The 7,500-nt window shown below is 37.3% G+C and overlaps 1 protein-coding gene across 4 annotated transcripts in view; it reads right to left on the bottom strand.

The window, feature by feature from the left end:
* syt7b (synaptotagmin VIIb) overlaps nt 1-7,500 on the bottom strand; it is a 142,349-nt gene that overhangs the window by 70,833 nt on the left and 64,016 nt on the right. The gene's annotated exons all lie outside the window — the stretch shown is intronic.

The following is a 7,500-nucleotide window of genomic DNA, read 5'->3' as shown; positions in this document are numbered from 1 at the left end:
CACGAGTGTTTTTTTTGTATTTAATCAGGAGAGAAGAAAAGAGAGAATATTATATAACATGGGAGAGACAGGAGGCATGAAAGGAGAACTCACTCTTCCTCAAGAGAAGGAAAAGAAAGAAAAAAAAAGGAGGTGGTGAAATGCGAAGACATTTTTTCAGAAAAAAACCCACAAAATTGAGTGAATTGTGGTGGGTGGATGAAGAAATCAGAGGGTGGGAGAGACGTGAAGGGGAAAGAAGGGAGCGATAGAAGTTACTGACAGCTCTGAAAAATTTTACATTGCCAATGAAAAGCTAAATATGAGAAAGAAAGAGAGAGAGAGAGAGAGAGAGAGAGAGAGAGAGAGAAACTAAATAAGCCCAACTTTTTCTGTTCTTTCCTGTTACAAACACAATTAGGTTGCAAGTCACATGGTACCACTGGGTAGCTGGTATCGTTTTTCCCTAATACGGTTAAAACTTTACCCTTAACATGAACTGAGACACACTATAAATGTTTCAACAACAGTTAAAACAATTTGTTACATAGTGACCGTATTGAATTTGGGATATGGATTATGTGTCCTTATTGTTGTATGAAAGTAAAGGACACTGCAGTTTATGCTGCAAGACTCGCTATGGCAGCATAACTAAAAGGGAGAAACAGAAGGTAACACAGACATGAGGGATCTCTGGGATAAGAGACGACCCACCACACCACCGTCAACAAACCTGAGTGAACGGGGGTGAGTGAGGGGACGACAGCATACAAATATCCCAGTTCACTGAACACTCTATATCCATGATCCCTCTGATCTGCTCCTTTACCTAAGAAAAATCTACTGATAAAAGACTTGACTAAATAAATATGTTTTCAGCCTTGACTTGAACACTGAGACTGTGTCTGAGTCCCGAACACTGATTGGAAGGCTGTTCCATAACTGCGGGCATATTTGAATGGATTGGATGTATGGAACGGTAGTCATGTTGTTACAGTATTCCTTTCATTAAGAATATCTATCCAACCTTCCCTCCTCAAAACAACCACAAACCATTAATCTTTCACCTCCCTGTTTTACTGTAGCTTTCAGGCTGTCCACTAACAGCTTCTCTCCTGTTCCCTGTCTTATATAGGTTTTTATGTTTGAGGCAAAAATGTCAAATCTGGACTCATCTGTTCAGTTTCCTCCAGTTATGCACTGTCCAATTCTTGTGTTTTTGCCATTTAACTAGCTTGTTGCATATAAAAAAAGAAAAACATGTACTATACTATAGTACTGTATATTCAGAGTATACAGTAGGTTTACCTTATGTGTATTGTCCCACACATTGTCTTGTGTTGTCTTGTGTTGCCTGTCTGTCTGTATTGTTTTTCGTCTGCACTGTTTGCACTAGGTTGCACTCGATGCACTTTATGTACCGTAATTTACTATAACATAAAGCGCACCCATATATAAGCCGCACCCACTGAATTTTACAAATATTTTTATTTTTAACATAAATAAGCCACACCTGTCTATAAGCCATTAGTGTCTACACTAATGTACTTTACACAGGCTTTAACGAAAGACAGGTTACACACGGTGTAACGGGTGAAATATGTTGCGCTTCCTTCAGGAGCATAGCGGTATTTTGGGAATAGCCTGCCACTGCATTTTTCCGGTATCCGGTATGTTGCCAAGAAAAATAAAAAAGCACGAGTTTTGAAACCTGTCTGTGCTTATATGATTTCTGTTGCAACTAGGGTAAGCAAGCTCTCCCTTCACCCAGACTCAACGCGTTACAACAGCTTGTATCTAAACAGTAGCCTACCAAGTAAGTCATTGTTCACTGTCTTCCTCCTTCCTTTCACAACTATTTCTCTCGGAAGTTTATCTTTTGGCATCGTCGTGCGTTTAAAAAAAATTTTTTTTCTCCCGATGCCCGTGCAGCTCAGAACACAGGTGAGGTGCGTTTTTTCGTTTCCGTTTGGAAATTTCATTGGTCTAATGTTATGTCACTCAGTTTTTTGGCTTGAAGTTTGTGAAACCAGGAAAAACCCAGGAAAAATTCATAAATTAGCCGATTTGTTCTTTAAGACGCGGGGTTCAAAGCGTAGGAAAAAAGTAGCGGCTTATAGTCCGAAAAATACAGTAGCTCTATGTTGTTTAGTGTAGCACCAGGGTTCTGGAAGAACGTTGTCTCATTTTTACTGTGTACTGTGTACCACTGTGTATAGTAGAAATGACAATAAAAGCCTCTTGAGTCTTGACTTGACTATATACAGTATATTAAGGCTGTAAAAATAACGCAAATTAATTTCAACTGCAATACCTTTATTAACGTGTGGTTAATTTAGTGCACATTTCTGTTTGACCATTTTAATAAAAAGTATAAATAAATAAATATAAAAGAGGCGAGATTAAAATATTAAATGCAGCACAGGTGTGGTGTAAGGGTCCGTAAGTGTCCGTGTGCGGTATAAAGTGTCCGTGTGCAGAATGGTGTGGTATAAAATAAATAAATATAAAGTGCACTTTGCTGTGCAAGTCCAGAGTTTAAAGTGACGTGGTGCGAGAGGTGAGATCTGTACAGAGAAGAAGTGTGATGATGGAGAGAGTGGACCAGCTTTTAGATCCTGGGTATTTCCTGGTTTAAACACAGAATGGCCTGCGGGAAGAAGCTCCTCCTCATTCTCTCTGTGTTCGCTTTCAGGGAGCGGAGCGTTTCCCTGAACGCAACAAAGAGAAGAGTCCATTGTTGGGATGGCTGAGGTCCTTCACAATCTTCCTGGCTCTGGTCCGGCACCGTGTGCTGTAGATGTCCTGCAGGTCAGGGAGCTCGGTGTGGATGGTACGTTCAGCTGAACGCACCACTCTATGGAGGGCTCGTCTGTCCTGCATGGTGCTGTTTCCAAACCAGGAAGTGATGCTACCCGTCAGAACGCTCTCAATGGTGCAGGTGTAGAAAGTCTTAAGCACCTGAGAGGGTAGTTTAAAGTCCCTTAAGCGTCTCAGATGGTACAGACGCTGCCAGGCCTTCTTCACCAGGGTATTAGTGTGACAGGACCAAGACAGATCCTGTGTAATGTGAACACCCAAGTACCGGAAACTGTCCACTCTTTCCACTGGAGTCCCGCATTTGTTTTACTGATGCATCAAGTGTCAAATAAAGCACTAAACTCCAGCATAATGCACACATCCGGCAATTAAAACCATCCGTGTGGAAGCATGACGAAAGTTCTGTTTGATGTCCTGACGATTTAAGTAATTTAAAATTAGTAAGTAAATATTTACATGAATACTGTCTTCATGCTCTATGTTGAGTTTCACTAATAATTAACATACAGCTGCATAAAGCATCCATATTTGTCCATGCCCATGTTGATTAGAGTATTAAAAACTTGAGAAGTTTTTCTTTATAAGATACATGTGTGTGTGTGTATATATATATATATATATATATATATATATATATATATATATATATATATATATATATATATATATATACACACACACACACACACACACACACATACATATATATATATATATATATATATATATATATATATATATATATATATATATATGTGTGTGTGTGTGTGTGTGTGTGTGTGTGTGTGTGTGTGTGTGTGTGTGTGTGTGTGTATGTTTGCATATGGAACCTCTGAGCTAAAAATAAATATAATCTTACAATCTTATAGGTTAAAGTTGAAAGTTTCTATAAGGGAGCAAATTATCATCCATGGTAAACACACAACATAAGCCTCCATGGCCAATCAATATCCATGTTTATTTATGTGTCGAATTAATAGCACACTTAAAGCCTTGAACATTTGAAGTTACCTTGAAGTGAGGTCACATGTTGCTCTTGGAGCTCTAAATGTAGATGAATGTACCATAATGTTTTGCAAGCTGAAATATCAAACCACACATTGACTTTTTTCTTTTTATCAAATCTGCATTTGTTCAGGGGTGAAAAAAGAGTGTACACAAATCCTTCAGACTAGCAGTCATATAAGAACAATAAAACAAATCTACTAGACCATAATTTCCTTTTAAACTGTGTATAGTAATTAGGTTTAGCATTACTGTTAAAATATAAATGAACTATATAACCGTTTTTTAGATGCTTTCACTAATTTTAAGCTTTTCATTTTAGAATTTTATTCACAGGTCATGTTCGTTCTTTAATTGTTTTACGTTACGTTTTTCAAGTATCTGCAATTTTGTCCCGTGTTTTGATCTTTCACAGATCATTTCAGAAAGTGCAAAATTTTACTTTCTTTATTACTGTCTGCAGAATGTCACTCTTAACCCTTTTTTTTGTATGTTTTTGGATTGGCTGAAATATCTTATATCTCCCCTTATAATATTGCTTTCTAATAAATGCAAACTGTGTAAATAATAACACCATGATAATTGCTTTATGGGTAGAGTTCAAAAAGATTTTTACGGTATAAGAGCATCATCCTCACTGTGAAGCATGGTGGTGGTAGCATTATGCTGTAGGCCTGCTGGGACTGAAGCTGTAGTTAATATAGTATGAATTGATATATATTTTAGCACACAGTACCCTCTAGATTAAAAAAATTAAATAAGTGTTTTTAGCACAAAAGCAAAAATCTTGGATATTGTTGAGACCTTTGACCATTTAGTATTATTTATTTAAAATGGCCAATTATTATGATAATGGTTTAATTCATGGTCTGCAGGCAAAAAAAACGCAAATCAAAATAAAATAAGAAATAATAACTGGCTATTTTAAAAGCTGCTACTTCAGTACTCATGTGGAATTGTAAATAGAGTTATAGTTTAACTGCAGTAGCGTTTTCTTAAACATACACTTATAGCTTTCCTGTAGGATTACAGAAAGTATACAATATAAAAACACAATCAATTATAAACAATATTAAATCTCTAAATAACATTCTAAAATGTGCATGATTCATGAATAATCCATATACCCAGAAAGCTTGAGAGCCCAAACAAAGCCAGGCAGGAGCTGCAGGAGACAGCTTCATCATTGGAGAGACAATACTTCTCTTAGCGATCGAATTTTATATGGCATGTTTATTATTACAGTAATTTATGACCTCCACCTACTTAAAGTGAGCTGCAACCCCGGCAGATGACTGAGTGTTCAGTTTATTCACTGTAACATGCTCTCGAGAGCCTCTCCACTACACTTCCTCCCTATGCTTAATGCTGTCCCGCTCTGACTACTGAAATGTAATCAATTAATGTGGGTGGAAGCATTTTGTTCACAATAGCAAATTAATATGTGTAAAATCTTCATGCCAATTAAGCTCGCTGTGTTCTTTTTATATGTACAGTGCAAGTCAAACGTTTGGAAACACCTAGTCTTTTATAATTTAAGAGACATGCACATTGCTTTCATTTATATTCAACAAACTACATAATATAACAATGATGATGATTTACTTTGATTAAATAAATATGTATATAAATGTACAGATGTTACACTTTTTTAACATAAAAAAACATCCCTTAGCATAAAATACGGCTTTACAAACTCTTAGCATAGTTTTTTTTTTTCCCAAACATTTAGCTGAAATACTTTGTCATACCCCTTGTAAACCTTACCAAAAGGTGTTTTTCACTAATCAGAAATTTCTTTCTGACCTTCATCCCATAGTATTTCAATAGGATTTAGGTCCGGTGATTGGGCAGGCCATTCCATGATAGATAACACTCCAGCTGACTATTTTCCTCTAAATGATGCTCACATTCCCTGCTTCGCTGAATTGAAAACTAAATTCTGTTAAAGTTTATTTGTATTTTAACAAATTAACTTTGTCCAAAAGCAGCTTTCCAGAGGATAAAGCTAAACCAGATAAATAGGTTATAAAATTTAAATATATATATATTTATGCCTAAAGGTTTATCCCTGATGAGCAAGCTAGTGGTGACAGTTCCAAAGGAAAAACTCCCTGAGATGGTATGAGAAAGAAACCTTTAGAGAAAACAGTACCCAGAAGTAAACCCATCCTCATCTGGATTGCACCTAATGTCCAGTCATCAAGCTTTCACCTCCATGTTTAACTGTGGTGGTGAGGGAGTCTGGTAACATCTTTTCCTTAGATGTTCCTTAGCCTTTTACCTAGTTTGCTGCATATAAACAAAAAGTGTGTCTCAGAAACAATAAAAGATTAGGTGTTTCTAAACATTTTACAGGCTCTGTATATGTTTTCATTCACCTGATTTCAAGAGACTTGGCAACCACTATGGCACAAACTACACACACATAAATATAAATATATATATATATATATATATATATATATATATATATATATATATATATATATATATACAGTGCCCTCCACAATTATTGGCACCCCTTTTTAAGATGTGGTCGTGGACTTCAAAAAATTCTCCTTTTTTTAAAACAACATAGAACCCAAATGCAAAAAAAGAGAAAAATCCAACCTTTTATTTAAGTACATTACTTTGGTGGTAAAAAAATCACACATTTAGAAAAAAAAAAAAAAACTTGAAATCATGTGTGCCACAATTATTGGCACCCTGATGTTAATACTTTGTACAACCTCCTTTTGCCAACAAGACAGCACTTAATCTCCTCCTATAACATTTCACAAGATTGGAGAACACAGAGAGGATTTTGACCATTCTTCTTTGCACAATCTTTCTAGATCATCCAGTGTCCTGGGTCCTCTCTTATGCACTCTTCTCTTTAGCTCGCCCCACAGGTTTTCGATTGGGTTGAGGTCTGGGGACTGAGATGGCCATGGGAGGACCTTGAGTTTGTGACTGCTGAACCACTTTTGTGTAGATTTTGCCACATGTTTTGGATCATTATCCTGCTGAAAGACCCAATGACGACCCATCTTCAGCTTTCTGGCAGAGGCCATCAGGTTTTTTTTAAAATATCCTGGTACTTCAAAGCGTTCATAATGCCATGCACCCTAACAAGGTTCCCAGGGCCTTTGGAAGAGAAACAGGCCCACAGCATCACAGATCCTCCACCATACTTCACGGTGGGCATGAGGTGCTTTTCGGCATACTCATCTTTTGTTTTACGCCAGACCCACTTAGAGTGTTTGTTGCCAAAAAGCTCAATCTTAGTCTCATCTGACCAAAGCACACGATCCCAGTTGAAGTCCCAGTACCGCTTAGCAAACTCCAGACGTTTACGTTTGTGAGTGTTAGTGAGAAAAGGCTTTTTCCTTGCATGCCTCCCAAACAGCTTGTTGGCATGTAGAGAGCGTCTGATGGTTGTTTTGGAGACTCTGTGACCCCAAGATGCCACTCTTTGATGCAATTCTGTGACGGTGAGCTTGGGAAATTTTTTTACTTCTCTTACCATCCTCCTCACTGTGCGTTGTGGCAAGATAAACTTGGGACCTCTTCCAGCCTTGTTTGTCACTGTTCCAGTTGTTTTAAACTTCTTAATGATTCCTCTGACTGTAGATACCGGCAAGTTAAGGCGGTGGCTATTTTCTTGTAGCCATTGCCTGACTTATGAAGGTCGACACACATCTGCCTTACTTG

The sequence above is a fragment of the Silurus meridionalis genome, chromosome 9, assembly GCF_014805685.1.
Source record: "Silurus meridionalis isolate SWU-2019-XX chromosome 9, ASM1480568v1, whole genome shotgun sequence".
In the NCBI taxonomy this organism is placed as follows: domain Eukaryota; kingdom Metazoa; phylum Chordata; class Actinopteri; order Siluriformes; family Siluridae; genus Silurus; species Silurus meridionalis.
Note: the sequence above shows the minus strand (reverse complement) of the source record. Positions and strands in the feature narration are given on the sequence as shown.